This window comes from Macrobrachium nipponense, chromosome 11 (assembly GCF_015104395.2).
Source record: "Macrobrachium nipponense isolate FS-2020 chromosome 11, ASM1510439v2, whole genome shotgun sequence".
NCBI classification, from domain to species: Eukaryota; Metazoa; Arthropoda; class Malacostraca; order Decapoda; family Palaemonidae; genus Macrobrachium; species Macrobrachium nipponense.
Window position 1 is genome coordinate 55,114,225 of NC_061087.1, and position 22,708 is coordinate 55,136,932.

At 42.4% G+C, this 22,708-nt stretch overlaps 1 protein-coding gene across 1 annotated transcript in view; it reads right to left on the reverse strand.

Annotated features, from left to right (window-relative positions):
- Window positions 1-22,708, reverse strand: part of LOC135206036 (ras GTPase-activating protein 3-like) — a gene marked incomplete in the record, with an annotated part of 518,306 nt that overhangs the window by 412,309 nt on the left and 83,289 nt on the right.

Genomic DNA, 22,708 nt, shown 5'->3' on the forward strand with positions numbered 1-22,708 from the left:
TAAACAAAAATGAAATGACAGAAAAAAATAAGGAAAACAAAGAACAAGATAAAAAGTATGGATGCAGAGATACTCATGATACTACATATGAGGCAATAAAGCAGCATACCTACGAAGAAATAAATTACGATATGACAACAGAAAAGCAAATCCCGAAGAGGCTCTACCAGAATCTACACAATGACGGAAAGAGGAAAAAATAGACAAGAAAGACACAAAATCTGCAACCTTTTGAAAAGAGGGAATTGCAGATTTGGAGAAAGATGTTACTACAAACATCCTAAGATATGTCAAAACTATGAAATATATGGTAAATGTGCATACTTAGATGGATATGGGGATGATTGCAGAGATCTGCATCAAAAATATGTAAAAACCAAAAAAACCCTAAAAGAAGGAAAAGGATGTAAGTTCGACAAAAAAATGCAAATATAGCACCCTGTAGCCATGAATCATAATCAAATAAATAACCAACCAAGTAATAAAATCCAAAATAATAAAAGAAAGAAACAAATAAAGAGAGAAATCAAGAATATCAGGTAAAAGAGAAAAGAAAAGCAAACAAACCACCAATGAGATATGCAGAGGTGGTTCAGCAAAAAATTTCAAAGCATCAGCTCCGAAATTCTACTCAAGAGATAATAACTGTATTTATTATGCAAGAGGATATTGCAGAAACGGAGAAAATTGCAGATTCAGACACAAAATGAATAATTATGATGAAGGAAGATCAAATATTATGGAAAAGTTGGATTTTTTAATGTCAGAATTTCTGGAAATGAAAAAAAGAACAACATACCAGAACAGGAAAGAGACATGGGAAAATCCTTATTACTACCAGTATTAAATGAAGGAGAAAACACGCAAACCATCATAGTGATGAATGCGCAGGGTTTAGTTACGAGTAACTCAAAAAGAAAAATAGAGTACTTAGAAGAACTAACCCAAAATGAAAAGAAAAGAAAATAGATATAATGAATATAAGTGAAAACCTGGTATTCCCAAGAGACTGGGAATGATGATCAAATAAAAGGGTTCCAAACTTATAGATCATGATAGAGGAATCAAGGGGGAACCGCAATATATGGGAAAGACAAAAAACAAGGAAAAATATATGAGAAATATAGTAACTCAGAATGTGAACTAATAGCGGTAGGAGAATTTGAATCTGAAAAATTGATGAACATAGTAATATATAGACCTCCTAATACTAAAGAGTTTGACTTAATAATTGAAAAATTGGATGATATATGTAGAAATCACAAGGACTGGACTATTCTCCTATCTGGTGACTTCAACTTTCCTTTCGTAGAATGGAAAGAACGAATAGGAGATTGTGGTTGTACTTATACATATAAAAAAAGAGAGTAATAGTAGTGCAGAAGATAAGAGGCAATTTGAAAAGCTATTAGATATGCTACTAGAATCAACATTCAACAAATAAATCACTGCCACAAGAAAGGAAAAATACTTTAGACCTAGTATTTGTGAACGAGATGAATTATGTTAAAGAAATAATAGTTTATAATGCGAGTATTTCAGACCATAATGTCATAGAATTAACAGTTCATTCCAAAAGCAAGTGAAAATAGAGATAAGCAAGAAATGAAAAAAGTGGGAAGGATATGGAAAATACAACTTCTACAGTAAAAATATAAATGGTCAGAAAATTAATGAAGAATTAAACAAAGATTGGGATAACATTTTCGTAAGTGATGACATGAAGGGTAAATACGGAGATATTATATAAAAATATTGGAGAAAAGAGGTGGAAAAATATATACGAAGAAGAAAAGTAAACATCATTCAATGCATACCAAGAGACAGAAGATCTGTTCCAGAAAATCAGAACAAAAGTGGAAAAAGGTCTTGCAAAGAAAAAAATGCATGGAAAGTTATAGAACTAAAAGAAAAAAGTAAGATAGAAAATGCAGAACAAAAGATTATACAATCAAAAGAAAATGAAAAACGGGACTTGGAAGAAAAACCCTATTAAATATCAAGCAAAACCCCAAACTATTATAACTCATATGCGAAGAAGATGAATAAAAGAAGAAATGAAATAGGCCCTCTGAGAATTGAAGGGAGATTAACGAATGAAAAAAAGGAAATTTGCAAACATACTGGCAGAACGATATAAGAGAGAATTCACACCCCTAGAATAGATAATGAAGATAATGATATAGAAGTTAAGGGAAGAAAATAGTGAATATTTAGCTGACATAGAAATTAATGAAGCTGATATTGTGCAGGCAATTAATGAAATTAAAAAATGGAGCTGCTGCAGGGCCGGATGGAGTCCCTGCTATTTTGTTAAAGAAAGTAGTTCATTCTATCGCAAAGCCACTTGCAATATTATTAAGCACAAAGTGTAGATACAGGCAAGATTTTATGATGAGCACAAAATTAGCATATATCACCGCCCCTACTTTCAAAAAGTGGATCAAGACTAGAGGCAAGTAATTATAGGCCTGTGAGTCTAACATCACATATTATGAAAGTGTATGAAAGGGTATGAAGAAAAATATTATGAAACATTTAATAAAAAAGGATTTTGACGTAAGGAAAAATCTACTTTCTGGCAAAGGTTATTGGTTCGTGTCGCCAGCGGAAATATCCTTTATCCATTATTTCTAAGGTAAATGTACTAACACATACCAGAGAATAAACTAAATAAAGAAAAGGTCAGTATAAGCTGACTCGCTCACCCTCCAAGAGGGTGTCGGTAATGAACACTATGGCGAGTGAGACCACTACCCACGAAGCGCTTGACCAAATAGAAATCTCCCACTACAAAATCCCCACAAGAGGGGAGCCGACCCACAGAGTGGGCAGCAACTACTACTACTCCATCCCATGCTGCCGACTGCTGCGCCTCTTGGTGGCCATCCTGAAGTTAGCAGACAATCTTGAGCGATGGGATGGGCAGGGCGGGATTTCGCTGGCGACACGAACCAATCGCCAGAAATAGATTTTCCTTACGTCAAAATCCCTTTTCTGGGCTCAGTTCGTGTCGCTGCGCGAAATCGTACCAGAGAAATAGCACAAGATTGTAAAAATAAAAACAAAAGACAAAAAAAGGGTCTCAAATAAAAGATAAAACATAAAATAAAGAAATATAATTGCCAATAAATATACATATACACACTGATACAAAACAGAAATATTACTTAAATTTAACTTAATACTAATAATATTTCTTAAAATTAACTTAAATTTAACATATATACAGGGTTTACATGGAATATATGTTGAAATCAGTATCTGTGTATAGATATTATGTACAAAGAACTCAAAGCAATTATAACAATAATTAAAATAGAACAAACTTCAATAATAATATAAAAAGGAATGTATATGACTTAATATACAAAACCCGTAATCATTGTAAATACTATGTGTCCCCTAGCATAAAAATAAGGGGATCACATCCCAGAGATCATTATATACAATCAATTGTGAGTGACCCTAGCAAAAAAATAAGGGGCACCCACTAGACCATCATAAGAGCAGCTAAGACTCAAGGTAAACGTAGATGAACATGGCAGGTATAGACGAACTGTTGGGTGAGGCAGGTAGAAAGGAGGACTGGATCTTCTACTAAAGATTAAGCAGAGTCGGGGGAAACTATGTTACCCGCCGCTACTGCTGAAAATTTCAGAGCTTCCAAAGACTTTAAGTAATGACGTTTAAATACTGTCGGCGATTTCCATCCAGTATATTTTTTCAAGTCATCGAAATTCATATGCTGGAAATAGTTAATTGAGGTGGCTACTGCCCTGACATCATGTGCTTTAGGGAAGGAGTCAGGATTGGCTTGCTTAATAAAGTACAGGATCTGCTGCCTGATGCCTTTAATAGATAAAGTACCACCTTTTTCTCTCTTAAAGAGAGGACCCGATGAGGATGAGGAGGTCCTGGACAGAAAGGCTCGTAAGGTCGATACTGGGCAAAGAGAAATATCTTGTGGAAGGGGTACAACCTTCCATGGTTCCCACCTCATCAAAGGATCTTCACTTCTTTGCTATAAAACTACGTTCCGGGAAAAGTAAAAGTAGCACTTCCCTGTGGGAAGAAATTTCTAACATGATCCGGATCCCTGGATAAATGCCCTGACCAGTTTCTGAAAGTTCTAGCTCCTGAAGCCAACCGCCTTAATAAAAATGAGTTTTTATTAAGAGCAATTAATAAATTGAACATGTTTGTCCATTAATCAGTTTCCTTTTTGAAGCCAGCTTTCAGGCAACATCATTTAAGAACCATGGTACACTGACAGTAGGCCTAACAGAATTGGTCTAAGGTCTAGCACAAGCCTTTGGGAATAGACGAGAAGTAGGAGTCTGTCAAGTCTAATAATTGAAACCGAATTGAAAAAATCTTTTTCAAGGCTGACTTGTTTTGTCGTAAAGAAGTGCTAGCTGCTAAGCCCTTTTTCAAATAAAGACCTTAAGAAAAAAGGGATATAGCTTGAATTGATTGTCATGATTCTAATATCTGATTTCTCTCAGGAATTTTCTTCGCTAACTTTTTGGAACTGCAGCATCATAACTGTCTCAAAAGGTTGAATCTCTTTTATCAGAGTCCAAGAAGAGAATATTTTTGAGGGATCACTAAATTCGCATCTCCTTTTTAGCTGGTAAAAACAAAAAACACAAACTTGCATGAAATCCATTAAAGTTTAGGGTTTTGAGGAATTCCTGGAGGAAGGAACGAACCAAAGTCCTTCGTTTGTGACTGACTGGGAGGGAAGCCTGGGATTGGGAATTCGAAAGAGGACGAAGATACCAGTTCCAGAATTAGGGGATACCAATTTGCTCTACGGCCAGTCCTCACGGGGCTACTAGAGCCACTTGACCCGTTGAATGTCCCCTGAGGTTTGTTTCAGTAAAAAAAAAACAAAAACCTTCAGGAGGAAGATTCCACTTGGAGGGAATAAGACATAAATATTACTCCCAGTTGTTCCAGTCGAGGGCCAGGGCGGGGTCCGTGGCATAAGGCCAAGAGGGTCCAGGTTTGGGGGCCGAACATAACATGGGGAGTTTTTTGTGCGTTTTCGCTTGGGATTGCGAAGAAGAATCCACTTGTAAGACCTGGAACTTCTCTGATTAAGAATCCATTGGAAACGAAACTGTTGTCCAGTGACCATTCACCGACTCCAGAGGAAAAACTGATGCGGGATAAGAGGCCAATTTCTGCTATGGACGTTTCTCACTCCCCAGCTATATAGGTTGGAAAGGAGAGGTCGGGCCAACTGAACTTGGTCCGCCAGGGAGGGAGGTGAGAAGGATGGCTACCATGGACATGAATTCAGATGTCTGTGACTTGGAGCCTCCCCTGTTTACCACAATGGACTACCACTGGCGCTGTCTAAAAACTAGCCACTTTTATGTGGGAGTTGCTTTGGGCGGGACGTTAACCGTTTTTTTTTTTTTTTTTTTTTTTAGAGTCCAAGGACAACACTGCCACCACTTAGCTTTCCAGTTAACCATTTATGTGAAGCTGACGGAACCTTGGGGTGACCAAGGTTCCTTGAACCTTCTTGGAACCTTTGAGAATAGACCTCCCCACAGCCGCTTAATGATGAAGCGCCCGTGTGGATGGTAATCCCCGGAGGAGGGGAAACTGGAAAGGGGTTACTGATGATTTGACCCAATGGTTCTTGACTTTTGCCCAAGGGCGTAGGACGATTCCGCAGAATCTGTGTGGGACTGAACAGTCAATTTGTTTTCCCTGGACCTGACATTTGCTCGTGAGCTTCCAGATTGCTGGGTTATGGTCTTTTCAGTTTTGGCTTCATCAAGATGTTTGTCACTGGGGGATGGCAAAGTTGGAGTGAACCCAGAATCCTTTCCTGGAGGGTTTCTCCTTGAAGCAAGTTTGGTATCCTAGAAATTGCTTTACTGACTTCGCTATTTTCTTTTCTCTTGGCTGATGGAATCGACCAGAGTACCGGGAGGAATTAGATTGCCATTGGAATGCCCAGCCACTGACAAAGTTTGACTCCGGAGTGAGTCTCGATTTTGTCCTGTTTATCTTGTAAACCCTAGATATTCCAGGAACTTGATTTACTTTCAGTGTTGCTTTGTCGACCATTCCTCGGACTGTTGGAGCCCCCAAATTAACCAATCGTCGAAGATACGCTACTACCATGATCCCTCCCCTTGCGGAACCTCAGTTGTTGGACTAGACCGGACCTACTTCCGCCAACTTCCGTGAACACCCTTGGGTGCCAACGTTCAGGACCAGCAAGGGAACTACCTTGAAGGAGAATGCCTGATCTCCTATTCTTGAAGCCCAGATAAGGGCGAAGTGGTCCTTGCAATAGGGAGTATGATAGTATGCTGTCCTGTTTAAAGATCGAATAGAGGTGGTGGACGGCCCCACGGGGAAGTAAGGTCCGCCGCACCCTGGAGATGGTTGAGGCATCTTGAACTTGTCAGCAGGCAATCGGCCAAGTTTATTTAAACGGGACAACGTCTAATGATTACCCCCTTTTTTTTCGTGAGCCTTTCTGTTTGGAAACCGCTGAACAAAGCGCCCCTTGCAAATTTTAATCTGTTGACTCTCGCTATTGCCTCCTTTCTTGAAGGAGGATCCTCCGCATACTCCGTTCAATTCATTTGGATGGAAACGTTGGCGGTAAAGGTCTGGGTGGTGGGCGGATTCGCCCACCCAAACTCCAACCCAGGCCTTTCGGACACAATGCTGTTTGTGCCCATATTTGCTGAATCCCCACCGGTGGCGGAAGAGAAACAGCCTCCCTCCTACCTAGGAAGTTGGCCTCATTGATGGTTGGGTTAGCCTTGCCGCGGCCTCCCCCTGAAGTGCTTTCCCTTTCCTTACTTAACGGGACCCTTACCCGATCCCTCTTCTGACGGAAAGGGATCGCTTGACCTCTGCCATCCCTTACCGAGCGAGGTATACTTCTGAAAGTGGCCTGGTCTTTTTCGAGAAACCCTTGGTTGAAAGGTCTGGGGAGGGGAACAGCGGTAAGAGGGGAAGGTTGAGGCTGGTGGGGGAAATCACATAAATAGGTCTGTGGATTTGAGCCTTGGAGGTAGAAGGGTTGGGCTGCCCTGCACCAACCCCGGAACGGCCGAAACAGGCTGGGCAAAACCGTTGCTGGTTTCTTTTGGTAAGGAACTGGAAACGCTGGGTTTCTTCTGGGCCCTTGCACCCCTGACAGCTTGATCTTGGCGTCTCTTTGCCGTGAGAACCCCAACGATACTTTTAAGGCTTTGGTTAAGCCTGGTAGCCTCTGCCTGGACCTCCTTTACCATTGTCATCTGGGAAGAGGTCTGCTCCCCAGAATGTTTGATGAAAGCAAACGTTATTCGGTTCATGCCGAAATAGTTCGCTTCTTGGAGGACATGTTTTTCGAACAGTTTTGTTCTGGCCGTAGGGCAAACTCGAACAAGTCAGTAACTGTACCGTTTTGAGTCAGTGACTTGGTGATTAGCTTGAACAGTGGCTCGGAACCATAAGCAATGGTAGCCACCCTCAGTCCATGGCCATGGTGGTTTGAGAGACCTGGTCCCAGCCTAGACTTGGCAATCAAAACTCTGCCTGAATAAGGCTATCTGGAAGTCTAGGCAGCTTCTCACCAAACTGCTCCATAGCACAGTCCTGGTTTGAGTTTGCCCACCCCAGAAAAAAAGTGGTTTGGGCAAGGTCTTCCCCACAAAATCTCCGGTTCGAAAGGAAGTAAAGAAAGGAGATGTAGGGTCCGCTTTCCTTTAGCTGCGGTAACGAGTCCCCCCTTTTGGGCCGCTGGGATAGTGACCGTAGCCAATCTTCGTCAGGAAAGGAAGCGGAGTAAACCCTCTTCCATTGTGAAGATTGTTAAATTGGACCTCCTTTAAATGGCTGTATCTTAGTGGTTTGAACGAAAGTTCGCCAGGTGTCCGCTAAGCACACCTGAGCCATTCTCTTTGAGCCTGGTCACCGTGGAATAGAGGGACCTGGTCTCTCTTAGGGGACCGTTATCTTCTCATGCCGTCATGGCCGCGGGCGGTGGAGGCCTGGCCCGTAGCCGAGAAACGGTCGGTTGGAGATCTTCCGGGTAGAAGCGCGAAGTCCTCGATCCCTTCGAGTTTCCACCATTCCGGGGGGATAGAGATAAGTTCCGTCTTGGAAGGGGGACGTATGACGCCACTCTCCAGGGGATTTGTTCATGCTGAACGGAGGCAGAGAGTCCAATATGGTGGCAAACTGAGCTACCCCTGGTGCCGATAAAGGTGGGGGAGGGGGGTAGCTAGCGAAGCTTGGCTTACGTCGGCCGGGATTATGTTGTCCTCGGGAGGGTTGATCCGATCCAGACAACTCGGGCAGAAACATCTGTTTCCAATACTACTTTTGAGAGACGCCCAACCAGATCCCCCATGTGTTTGCATCAGGCCAAGCATTGGGATCCACAAAGCCGGAGCTGCTGCGGAGGGTGGACGGGTAGGCTCCTGAACAGGGACCAAACGGAAGTGGACAAGGAACGGTTGGACTCCACTGGAGTATTGTGGTGGATCTCCTCTTGGATGGATCTACTACCTTGAAGATTTGGAGCCGGACCCAAAAAAAAAGAAAAAAAAGGAAGCTTCTAGACCTCTCTGCTCCCGGGGTTTTGTAGCCCTGGGAGACTTGCGAAGATGTTTTTGACGCCGACGGACGTCTTTTTGGACGACGACGACGTCTTTACTCAGGTTTTTAACTACCGTTTGCCCGTTTGCCTTTGACTCCTTATTGTCTCAACAGAAGCATCAGGAGGGAAGTATAAAAATCCTCGGCTCCTGTACGAAAAGCCTTGGGAAGGAAGCTGGAGATTGTGCAGGAGAGAAGAAGAATCCATTCCAGGCGGGCCCAAGGGAAAGGCCAACTTGGGCCCTTGGGTCCAACGTAACTCCACCTATTCGACCAACAGGTCGTCAACAAACCTACCATCGGTCCAATGTTAAGGGGGTCCAGCGTTCGGCGACCTTAGACGAGGATGTCCTCCTGGCCTGGATCAGTCCAACAAGGCAAGACGGCCGAGCTGCTGCTGAATCAGCGCAACTAAGTCTGGGCCCAGCCGTCTGCTGGGTCGACGTTAGTTCCCGTTGACCTTTGCCGCCGGGGAAGATCAGGGACTCCACCAAACCTCTTCTCCAGTATATAGGGTTGACCCTTGGCGGCGTTCTTCCCAAAACCGGACCCGACCCCCAGGCCCGCCAGGGTTGTTCTAGTTCGCGGTGTCTCTAAACAGCCGGAGCCTGGAAGAGAGGGTTACTGTTGTTAGTCCTTTTTAAAGATTAACTTAAATTTAAACTTAAAACAAGGTTAACTTAAAATTATAGAGGATGCGGAGATACCATATAATATTTGTTTAAGTTTAAAGGACTAAGCTTAAAATTCGAAACTTAAGAACTATAAAACTTGTAGGGATTGGCTAACGGAGTGTTGGAATAAAACTTACCCCGTCCTAAGAGCTGGCTCAGCCAGATATGCAGCAAATTTGTGCAGGTCTCGTGATACCAAGATGGAGGTTCGGGGGAGGTTCCTGTGCGGAGCTTCGCGCATGGAGCATGGGAACCGGCAGACTTCATGCCCACAGGGTCCTGGAGCATGGCATTGCATCCCGGATTGCTTCACAGTTGGTGGTCTGTTTAGTGGGAAAAGACACATGAGCATACCTAAAAGATATCCACTTACAGGCTAAAAGCGGTTTTAAAAGAACTCCGTTGCCATGCCGGTAGCGCGGAAAAAATTTTGGGGCAGGGCCCCCCAAATTTAACCCCGCCCTTAACCGCCTGAATAGGGCTATAACCCCGGAGAGAATCCGGTTGTGAACCCATGCAATGGAGTGGGAAGGTTTAAAGTAGCTTCTTAAAACTTTAAAACTTGAACATAGTTTTACAAATTAAAACTAAAAAAACTTAAACTTAAACCTATAAAAACATTGGACGTACCGGACTAAGTCCGTGGTGCGGTGGCGGGCGGATCGTGACACGATATCAGCGCAACGGGTAGTGATAGTAAGGAGGAACCAACTGGTATGCCCAGTCCAGCTCCCGACCACCGACCAGGGCCGGTTGGGAAACCTAGCACCTGTTTCCCACGGGAATGCGGATGGAGGAGCGCCGGTCCAGCATCATAAAGAGGCCCCAGTAAGGTGGGAAAGGGGCGGATGAGTGGGCAAACAGACTCGAGCTAGCAACGGTAGCGACGGAGTAACGTACGGAGGGGGGGGGGAAACGGCCAGGTCTCCCCCCCACCCCCCCTTAGCCATCTCCGAGGAGTTGACCAGAGAAGCTTGGGAGAGGTTCGGAGCCAGTCCTGGGTCTGTACCAGTCCCCTACTCCCGTCCGCCTAAGGGGGAAGAGGGAGGCAGGCCCTGGGTAATGTAGAGCTGGAGCTGTGGGGCAAGACCAAACCCTCACCCCCGGCCCTATGGACAAGAGCGGGTAGGAAGGGAAGAAGAGAAGCTGGTACAGGCAATCTGGCTGAATGCTCCGTTGCATCACGTAGTATGACCACGGCAGAGGTAACAAGAGATACAAAGACAAACAATTAAAGCCTAGGAGACCACAACCGAACCTGATCAGCAGTAAGAATGCATAGCTTAGAGAAGCAACCGGAACTGAATGGAGCGGTAAGCACATGTGACCAATAGCCAATAGGACATAACCTAGGCTAGCGTTTGAAAGCAAGCCAGACCGACCGCCTACACCCTAACCATAAAACATAATATGTTAACTAAACAAAAAAATCATTAAACTGTAAAAGAAAGAAAAATAAAATAAACTAGGAAATAGGTAAGAAAAAAATCCAGGAATGGTGTAACGACTAACCGAACCCGAAAAGGAAAGTCTTACCACTCAAAAGCTAAGCCGGGCCCCAGGGGCCGATACCTAAAGCAGCTGTTTGAGGCTAGGGTGGGTCTGGATGGGAAGATGGCCTACGCAAGTAGAAAAGAATGCATGCCCATTACACCTGAAACCTAAAAACCCACGTTAGCTGTAACCCTAAATTTAAATTAGGATAAAAACTAACAATTAGAGCGTAAAAAAAAGTAAGGGAAGGTTTCTGGGTATGGTAAGACCCAGAAACGAACCCGCCACGATGGCATGAACCATGCTTACCGAACCGAGAGCTTACGTATTTATTATTATTTATAACCCTAAAAAAAACGGCAAATACTGGCTCCAAGGCCGGGAAAGGAAAAAAAACCCAATAGCCAATAAACACTTGATTACCTTAACTTAGCTGCTGCAATGGACTGCACGCTCCATGCATATGATAAATCCAGTAAAAAAGGGCGACAAAAAAACCACAGATCAAAAAAAGGGCAAAAAAAAGGGCACGTGTATACGCTGCCGCCGCTAAGCTGAAAAGGATCTGCCACCAGAGGCGCAGCAGTCGGCCAGCATGGGATGGAGTAGGTAGTTAGTTGCTGCCCCAACTCTGTGGGTCGGGTCGGCTACCCCTCTTGGGGGATTTTTGGGGTCAGTTTTGGGGGATATAGTGGGAGGGGAGATTTCTATTGGCAAGCGGTTGCGTGGTAGTGGTCTCAACTCGGCCATAGCGTTCATACCGACACCCTCTTGGGAGCTGGGGTGATGCCGAGGTCAGTTGTTTACTGACCTTCTTCTATTTTATTTTATTTATTCTACTGGTATGTGTTTTAGTACATTTAAACCTATTAGAAATAATGGATTATTAAAGGATAATATTTCGCGCCGCGACAGCGACCACGAACTGAGCCCAGAAAACAAAAATAATTTGTTTTTAAGATAGGACAACACGGTACGGTTTTCGGTACCCGGAAAGGAAAAAAGTACACAAAAACCCAACTGTTAGTCCCACCGTCGAGAAACATAAATTTTTTTTCAAAAAAAAAATATGAAAAGCAGGAGGAAAAAATTGGAAACAGATGTTGTGTGGTTTATTTTAGACTTTGCAAAAGCTTTTGACAAAGTACACCATAATATATTAAGTCAAAGAAAATTAGAAAAACACAAGATCGTAGGATAAAGTAGGAAGAATGGTTAAAAGATGTTTTTAACACAACAGAAAACAGATTAGTTATTGCAAACGATGAGAAAATCGGGATGAAAAACCAAGGTAGATCCGAGCGCGGATGGTTGCCAACAAGGTTACCGGTTGCTTAGCTGGGCAATATTGTTTTGTTTTATTACTTGATTCAAGACATAGACAGTAATGTTAAGGTTCGATTCGGGTTTAGTGAGTAGTTTTTTCGATGGATGAAACAACAAGAAGTTAAGTGAAGGAAAAATTACTTGTGATGAAGATCAGGAACGCTCTACAAAGAAAAGGAACCTTAATCAAAGTATATGATTGGGCAGAGGGTAAATATGGATTGGTATTTAAACTCTGATAAATTTGGCAATCAATTAAAATTAGGAGGGACGAGAGGAAAGGGAAATTATTGCATATAGGGGACCTTAATAATTGAGACAATCACAAAATAAGGAAAGCAGTTTAAAGACACCTTGGTTGTGATGATGAATTAGGAACATAATGTTATGCAATGATCAAAATAGCAATTCCTCTTTGGTCAAAAATGTGAAAGGCAAAAAATGGGAACTTGTTTTTACGGCTGGCACTTTCAAATAAAACAAGAAAAGATGAACACATGAATTATGCTTTAATAAAACAATATGTTCTTTTTCGCACAGTCCACTTGAATATTGCAAATAGTATTTATGGTACCCACACTATCCAAAAGGATATTGCCAAAAATAGAGAGGCGTTACAAACGGTCCTTTTACAGCTAGAATAGAAGCAAGTTAAGGACCTAGACTACGGGAAAATGGAAGAACCTACGATTAAAATTAAAATATATAGTATAGAAAGGAGAAGAGAACGCTACATGATAATTTCAAGGCATTGGGAAAAACAGATAGAAGGAATAAACAGAAGAAAATAAAATTCATTGGAACTAAAAATATCCAGAAAGAGCAAGCAGAGGTAGATTAATGAGTGCCCAAAACTAGACCAGGAAAAAATAAGGAAAGGCACACAGGACATAATCCACTACGCACCAGGCATCGATTAATGCAGCGTCTGATTCAATGCCGTTTGCCAGCTCATTCAGGAGGAAATTATCTATCCAGGAACCACCAATGTGGAGGCCAGTAGACGTTTGTTTAAGAATAAGCTCGACAACAAATATCTAAACTGCCCATCCCCAGAACCAAGCCAAAGATTGGGAAAGATGCAAAATATACCGGAAGATGTACTAGCAACTCTTCTAGGACATTTTAGACATTAGAGCGGCGCCTCACACTGAGGGACCTGGGGCCAAACCCGAAACGAACTGTAAGGTCCTGTAAGGTAAGGTAAGGTCGCTTCCTCTCTCCTTTTAAACCAGATGTATGGAAAGAATTTGTTTTTATGGTACTAGTATGTTAAAATGGTTTATTGATTTAATTTCAGTTATTTAATAATAATAACAATAATTAAATAATAATAATAATAATTTAATACATAGTAATAATAGTTTTTTGGTTAAAAACTAACTGCTGGTTTGCGTTCAGCACTATTAATCTTATTTAAAGGAGTCCTTTCTCTACTTCTTTCTGATGACGGCTTTCCTCGTTGTTGCCTTGGGAGACTGGCGAGCAACGCACCAAAGGGCATGAGGTATAAGATATTCGGATTTGAGGTTCATTTGATTTATTATTGCTTATACAATTTTCTCTCTCTCTCTCTCCTCTCTCTCTCTCTCTCTCTCCTCTCTTCTCTCTAACCGCGACGTTTCCATCCTGATAGACAGGACATTATCAAGCGACTAACTGCTTGAGGGACTGAAGTTCCAGTGGGCGAGTCCTTCCCTTTTATTCATCGCGGTTGCGAGCTCCTCCAGTACGGTCAGAGCACTTCTTTCCCGGTAGGTCGAGTTTTTAATTGGTTTCCCAGGGAAGGTGGACTCATTACGGCGGGCGTTTGACCTAGTCTTGCAGGACGCCTTCTCAGGTTTGTGGGGTATCACCCGGGAGCCATCTTGCTATTGGCTTCTACCTGCCTGTGACCGTTCACCCCTGGTATTAGTTCTTTCATGTCCGGTGGCCTTTCGTTCCAGTGCGCCGCTGGTACTGTTTCGTTAGGGGAGGGAGGGGTGTGGTTCCTCCTCACACCACGTCGGTATCAAGGAACGCTTATTTTGGGTGGTATTGAGGGGAGGCGTTTTCTTCTGAGGATGAGCAGCGCTTCTAGGAGAACCGCAGAAAAAACGGTTTCTTCGTGGGTTTCAAGGTTGCTCTCCCGATGATCCTTAGGTATTCCTGACGATGTTCGTCTCTCGTTGATGGTTTTCCTGCGGTGATGGTACTGCCTACTGCAAGAAGGGCCGTGTTGCTGCCTAATGGCGCCCTATCCTGGGCGGGGGTGGAGGATACAGGAAATCCTTTTTCGACAGGCGCATCGTCTGTCACGCCCGACGTTGTAAATTCCCAGGGCATCCTTGGGTCGTGGGGCATACGTATCGGTTAGACGAACGTTCGGATGGACTGCTTTCATCGTTCAGGAATACTAAGATTCCATCGGCGGAGAGCACCTGACCCTACGACGTCTGCAGCTCCTACCTAGGAAGCGCTGCTCAATCCTCGAAGGAAAAGCCTTCCTCCCTCAATACCACCCAAGAAGCCGTTTCCTGAACTTTGTACCGACGTGTGTGAGGATGGACCACACCCCTCTCCCCTAACGAAAGTACAAGTACCAGCGCGCATGGGAAACAACACCGGTACCATGAGAAAATAATACCATGGGGTGACGGTTCCACGCAGGTAGAAGCCAATCAAGAGGCTCCCGGTAGGGTGATACCCCCACCCCCCCTGAGGAAGGTCTGCAAGACTATGTCAACGCCCCGCCGTAATGAGTCACCTTCCCGCCCGGGAACCAAATAAAAAACTAGACGCCAGCCTACACCGGAGGAAGAAGTGCCTCTGACCGATACTTGGAGAGCTCGCAACACGACGATAAAAGAGAAAGGAGGAAACACCGGCCACTGGAATTCAGTCCCTCAGGCAGTTATCGCTTGATAACTGTCCATGTCCGATCAGGAGGAAACTTGTCGCAGTTAGATTAGAGAGAGAGAGAGAGAGCGAGAGAGTTTGCCGAGAGAGAGACGCGAGGAGGAGCGAGAGAGAGCGGAGAGAGAGAGAGAATTGTATAAGCAATAATAAATCAAATGACTCACAACCAGTAATCTTTACCATGTCCCTTTGGTGCCGTTGCTCGCCAAGTCTTAAAGCAACAAACGAGAAAGCCGTCCATCCAGAAAGGATAAAGATAAGAGAAGGACTCTTTAATAAGATTAATAGTGCGTGAAGCAGCAGTTTATTTTGTTTTTAACAAAACATGTCTTACTGAGAGGGTTCTCCTTTCCGAAATAGTAATGAATAATAATAATAATAATAAACTATTATTTACACAAAAATTCATTAATGGTCGTCATCTTTTTCAAAACGGAGATGAAAAGTGACCTTTCCGTTTCCATTTCAATTGTAAAGGAATAAGCCTCTTTCTTCACTGAGATGAAAGAAATTGTTTTTATGGTAGAATGGGGCCCCAAAAAACCCCGTTTTTTTGGGGTTTATTATATTTTCAAAATAATAAATGCTAATCAAATAAAATAATAATTAATAATAATAATAATAATAATAATAAAATAATAGAAGGTAAGTAAAATAGTTAACGATAAACTAATTTTCAAAAGAAAAATTCTTCCCTTTGTCCTTTTTCTGTAATCAATTTCCCCCACCTCAAACTCGAGCTGACACTAAAGCTTAAAACAATGGCCATACAATGGTCAACGAATTTACTGGAATTTTAATGGTTTAGATCAATCTCTCGTTATCTCTCCCTCCTCTCTCTCTCCTCTCTCTATCATCTCTTAACCTGAAAATGATGAATTCATTGTTTTCATGGGAACAGTGTATGTAATAAGTTTTTATCATTAATATTTTCCAATAGTAATACTATAAGTACAAAATTCATATCTGAGTATTTTAAATACAATAACTCCATTCCATTTCTCGTCTTTTAATACTGTAAGGACAACTCTCTCTCCTTCCTCTCTCTCTCTCTCTCTCTCTCTCTCTCTCTCTCTCTCCACAAGATACTTGTCATACATTTGGTGTTTTCATTTCTTCCTTTTACTCTCTCTCTTCTCTCTCTCTCTCTCTCTCTCTCTCTCTCTCTCTCTCTCTCTCTCTCTCTCTCTCTTGTATTTTAATGAAAATATACAGTAATTTGTGAATAAACAGTGTTGCACATGAAAAACAGTAAATTAGTGATAATTTTAGAGATACGGCCCTAAGAAAAATTGCAAATTAGTAGTGAAATTTTCCCTGTGGACATGTTTTCAAGAACGTCGTTCCGGCTTACGACGATTTTCGGGTTACGACGCGTCTTAAGAACGGAACCCCCGTCGTAACCCGGGGACCGACTGTAATAATAATAATAATAGTCTCAAAGATTAATACTGCAGTAATAGGATAACAATTTAAGGTACATTGGTACCTCAAGATACGAAAGCCTCAACTTACAAAAAAACTCGAGATACGAAAGCTAATACGAAAAATTTTACGGCTCTACATACGAAAATTGCTCAAGATACGAAAGGTTGTTGCAGTAAAGTCCAAGATTCGCCCGGACCACCGATAACAATTTTGAAACTCGCGCGCCGCCAACTGAGTAGACTCGCCACCATCCTCCTGCTCTCCCAATAGTTCCTGATGCTAGTCACCGCCATGAGATCCTTCTCTCCTATCGGTCAGCATCATGCATCTACTACGTAGCGGCGTGCCTCAGCCACTCAGTAGCAGCATCGTTATCGTACACACGTGGTATTCGTTCGTTCTAACGATTTCGTTTATTAACGTAAATTCGTTAGTGATTTTGTTGTAGTATACTTTATCGTGTTGTGTGAGAACTTTACTCCATACTTATACGTACTACATAACATAATTATGTACAGTATATACGTAGTCATGGGTCCCAAGAAACTTGAAATTCACGGAAAGAAGAGGATGCTCTCTTTGGAAACGAAGATGGAGATTATCAAGAAGTATGAAGCTGGTATGCGATTGAGTGTGATCGCCAAGGAATACGACAGAAATCCGTCGACAATAGGCACCATCCTTAAGCAGAAGGATGCCATCAAAGCAGCTACACCTTCCAAGGGTGTCAATATTCTGTCCAGCAAGAGGACCAATGTGCACAACGAGATGGAAAGGCTTCTTCTTGTCTGGATAAAAGACAAAGAAATCGCTGGCGATACGATAACGGAGAAGGCAATCTCCCACAAGGCCAGCGCTATTTTCGGCGATTCGATTGCCCAGGCCGAAGACGACGGAGGAGAAGGGACATCAACGCCAACCCCAGAGTTCAAGGCTTCGCATGGGTGGTTCGAGAAATTCCGTAAACAGATTGGCATACATTTGGTGGTGCGGCATGGGGAGGCTGCCAGCTCGGACACGAAAGCGGCCAAAGCCTTTAAAAAGACGTTCGACGAGATGATGACCAAGGAAGGCTACAGTTCTCAGCAAGTCTTCAACTGTGATGAGACTGGCCTTTTTTGGAAAAAATGCCTTGTCGGACGTACATCACGCAGGAAGAGAAGAAGCTACCCAGGCATAAGCCGCCTAAGAAAGACAGGCTTACGCTCGCACTTTGTTCGAATGCCAGTGGGGATTGCAAGGTGAAGCCCCTACTGGTCTATCATTCCAAGACTCCTCGAGCCTTCAAGGCCCACAAAGTGCTTAAGGAGAAGCTTCCTAATGTGGAGGGCTAATGCGAAAGCCTGGGTAACGAGGCTTTTATTCACCGAGTGAGTAAATCTGTGTTTCGGCCCGACAGTGAAGAAATTCTTGGAAGAGAAGTGCCTCCTTCTGAAATGCCTGCTGGTGTTGGACAATGGCCCTGCTCACCCTCCTGGCCTCGAGGAAGATATCCTAGCGGAGTATTCCTTCATCAAGGTTCTTTATCTTCCGCCTAACACCACCCCTCTCCTCCAGCCCATGAACCAGCAAGTGATATCGAACTTTAAGAAGCTGTATACGAAACATCTTTTCAAGAGATGTTTCGACATCACCGATACCACAAACCTCACCTTGCGTCAATTTTGGAAGGAGCATTTCGATGTTGTGATATGCATCTGACTCATTGACCAAGCTTGGCAGGTTTCGAGGCGAACCTTGAATTCCTCGTGGAGGAAACTCTGGCCTGATGCCATATCCACCTGAGACTTTGAGGGATACAACGTGGGCGAAGCTGGTGCTGCAGATTCAGAAACAGTTGACGATCCTGAAACTGTTTTGCAACCAGATCTTGACGAGATCGTTGCACTCGGCAAGTCCATGGGGCTGGTTGTCGACGAGGACGACATCAATGACCTTCTCGAGGAGCACCAAGAGGAGCTTACGACGGATGACCTGAAGGAGTTGGAGGCCATGCAACAAAACGTCGTTCAAGAGGAGTTCTCTAGCAGCGGCGAGGAGGAGGAGGACGACCCTATGACAACGGCAGAAATTAAGGATGTTCTAGCTGCTTTTCAAAAAGTGCAATCATTTGTAGAAAAAAAGACACCCCGAAAAGGCTTACACAGGTCATATGCTTGCGCAGTTCGATGACGCTTGCCTGAGTCGTTTCAGGAACATTGTGAAAACTAGGCAGAAGCAATCTTCCTTGGATAGTTATTTTTTAAAGAGGCCTTTAGTATTAGCAGGAGTAAGCAAAAAGGAAGAACCAAGTGATACTAAAAAAACAGAAAGTTGAAAGTGGTGATGAAGTTGAAATTTACAAAAAAGAAATGTACGTAAGGTATAAAAAAGTAAAAAAAAAAATGTAAAAATCAAAAAGAAAAAATTTTTAATTTTAGTTTTTTGTAAAGTTAAGTGTTACAGTTTTGTTAATGTGTTTCGTAAAGTTTAGTTTATCTATGTTTTCCTTACATTTTTTAATGTGTTTCGTAAAGTTAAGTGTACGTATGTATCTGCCGTTTGTCCTCCTCCTCTGTCGCCACTTTCGGAGATAGCCTCACTCGGAAGGTAAGCTTCCACATTTTACTACATACGTACAGTATTTCTTGTATACCATGTACACTAATACACTTTATTTGCAGGTAATTAGCAGTACATATTAAGTTAGGTATTGAATGGTCCAAATTGTTGTTGTATTTCATTGTTTATAGGTCAATTTAGCTTTATTATGAAATTTACTGGGGCGTTTTTGGAGGGCTTGGAAAGGATTAGCCATTTTACATGTAAAATGCGGTCCAAGATATGAAAAACTCATGATACGAAGGCCACCTCGGAATGGATTAATTTCGTATCTTGAGGTACCACTGTATATTGGATGTAGGATGTTATTTGGTATCTGAACATTAATATAGGAAGTTATAAGCATTTTTAAAGAGGGTTCTGATTATTCACAGATTTTAACACATCCCCTGAATACGAGGGGTTCACTGTAGCTTCTGCTGTTTCTGATATAAGATTTGAGTGGATTTTCTCCTTAGCTTTGGGTCTGACTCCTCAGACAACTTTGAAAAGCATTTAGAGCTGAGGAGCTTGTTGACATTTTCCATATGGTTCAATGGAACATGTCAATATTTCCATGATGCTCCCCTATCCCCATCTGTCAAAGTAGATTTGTCCACTGACGTAACTGTCTGGGAACTTCTGCTGCCTTTCCCACAGGGTCTGAGAACCATTGCCTCCTTGGCCACCAAGGCGCAATTAAACTCATGGTGGTGTTCTGGGATTCCTGCAACTTCTAGAGCACCTTCAATGGCATATATGAATGTGTTCATCCAATCTTGAACCATAGCATCTACTGTCTAGGTTTGAGGGCCAAGAACTGGGGAGAATAAAGCTGGAAACAATGATTCACCTTTGTTGTGAGATCAATGAGAGGTTGGCCAAACTCTCCCTATAAACTGCCTTGCAAACTGATGGGTCTAAAGTCCATTTAGGGGAGAATACCTGTCCTGGGCAACTTAGCATGTCAGCATGTCCTCCAGAACATTTACTTGACCGGGTGCAAAGACGATATTTCTATAATAAAAGCGTTTTATAAATATACTTCACAAGTAATTAACTGGAGCTATAAGGCAATATCCTCTCCTCTGTCCAGAATAGCATATCCATGGTGATGGCTCCCAAGCTTTCTGACTTTGTGTCTCTTTGTCATCCAGTTGCCCGAGAAGACAAAAATTACATGTTAGTCACCACTCCTTCCAGGTCTTCAACCCTTCTGGAATGCCAACAACTTTCAGTTTATGTGAAGACTTGCTTCAACTGGTGACCACACCCCTCAAACCACGTAGTTTCCCAAAACCACTTTCAAGGCATCTGAATAGAGAGAGAGAGGTCTGGGCTTGGGGACTTCTAAGGACTTCCCTGCATGAGCCACTCTTCGGACATCCACCAACAAAGGTATGGGATAAGTTCTTGACTCCACTGCACCAACTTGTGGTCTGGCTGTGTCTCTCTGTGCCAGTGCATCTTCCAAGTGCAATTGAAGCATCCCATCTGTAATAAAGTGCATGAGACAAGGTTCTCCAGAAAAGACATGTGGCCTAAGAAAGACAGCCAGCATTTGGTGGGCATGCTCAAGACTTAGCAATGATAATCCACTCATCCATGTACAGAAGTATCTTTACTCTCATTAACTGAAACCAATTGGTGCAGGAAAATATTACTCTAAGTGAAAACTTTTAGGTGGGGAACCCAGCTTGAAACAAATAGTTCAAAATTGATAATACTTCTCCCAAGAGACAAAGCATAGGAACTTCCTTTAATGTTGGTGAATTGGGACATGAAAGTAAGCATTTTTCATATCCACTGTAATCATCCAACCCCATTTCTCCAAGGCAGCTAAGACCATGGCAGATGACTTCATGGAAAAAGGGGATAGTTGAACATAGAAGTTGAGCCTGGATACATCCAAGATAGGTCTCCAATCTCCTGTGGGTTTTGGAAGTAAGAGTATCCTGTTGTAAGTCTGGTGATGTTGCAGGTACCTCCTCGACTGCTACCATCTCTAATAAAGAAGTGACTTTCTGACTCAACAGTCATCTCTTCTCCAGGTTGCTTTTGTTTAACTGAAAGACTATGGTTGGATATTAGTGAATTTGAACTTCCCTCCATGGGCAGAATGAGATCTGGATCCTTGCTGCCAAAACGACACTTCTTTCCTGAGCTTGGACAGGATGACCTAGGGAACAAGGTAATATTGCCCAAAGAGCATTTTTAGGGAATAGAAGAGGACAGAAGTCTTCCCTTTAATGGCCTGGGACTGGTGGAGAAAAGTTCTATTTTGATTTCCACCAATACTGCAGCTATGGATGCAAAGAATTTTTCATATACTATCTACCCAAAGGGATGAAGTGAAACCAATGACTGTTTGCTACGGAGGGAGACTGAAGGAGCCAGCAGAGCATAGTTGCTCTCTCCTGCCAACTTGAGGTTGCTCATGACATGAGACACTTCACTTATCACATCAAGAAATGCCTTGTCGATGGAAGATAAAAATCTAAAGGCCTTATCAAAAGGATCCCAAGCCAATGTAGGGAGAAGTTCACCAGACTCCTTCAACAGTGTTTACCTAGCATGATTTCAATAAAAGACAAAGCTTTGAAGCTGTTAGCCAAGCAACTTACCTGGTGTAACTACACCCCTCTGGACTAGAAAGATCATGAACAGAAAAGTACCATCCACAACCAGATCAGAAGAAAAGGGGAGAAACTCCCCTGTCTCATATACCGTAGCCTTCCTACCAGGCAAAATGGAGGACAGAAGAGAGGACCCTTTTGAGGATTTATTTTAGGCAAAATCTTTGAAATCCAGTCAAATCTCCTATGTACAATATGTTTGCTAATGAGCTGTAATTGATTAAAAAATGCTAATTTTTTATGGAGAGCAATTTTCCGTTTTTCCAACCTATTTACTTTGACACTTGGTAGTCACGCATGCACGTCAGCTAGCAGCATCAGTTTTGTGTTTTCTTCAAGATTCATCATCTGTCAACCCAACAGCATCAACTACGTTTTCTACGATCGACACTTTTTTTTGAGAATTTTTCCCCAAAATAACTTACATATTATCTGTGTACTTATGGAAAAAAATTTATTGATGCGCTACACATAATCAGATCACAAGAGGATTAATAGAGAATGTTTACAATACGTTCTATTTTAACAGAGATCTTTCACATTCTCAACTGATCCCTGATCCCTTTTCCTGCCAAAAGCAACCAGAGTTGTTAAACAGCAACACCGATGTGCAACAAATGTGCCTCGCTGTAGAACTTCTCAGTTCCAGGGGTTCTTTATTCCTCACACCATTGGACTGTGGAACAGTCCCTTAGGATGTTGCGCAATTTTAACTTCAAAAGTTCAAGCAAAGATACAATACATTACTGCTCTAAAACAACCATTCTCCTTGCATTTTGATACATTTTTATCCATTTATTAATTCATCTTTTCTTTTTATTAAGTGAATCTCTTCATTCTGTATTTCCCTTTAGCTCCTCTTACTTCCTGATGAACACCATATTCTTTAGAAGCTTGAATTTCAAGTCTATAGTCTTGTTCCATATGAATAGGGTTCATCTTCTGAATAATAATAATAATAATAATAATAATAATAATAATAATAATAATAATAATAATAATAATAATAATAATAATAATGTTAATAATAATAATAATAAA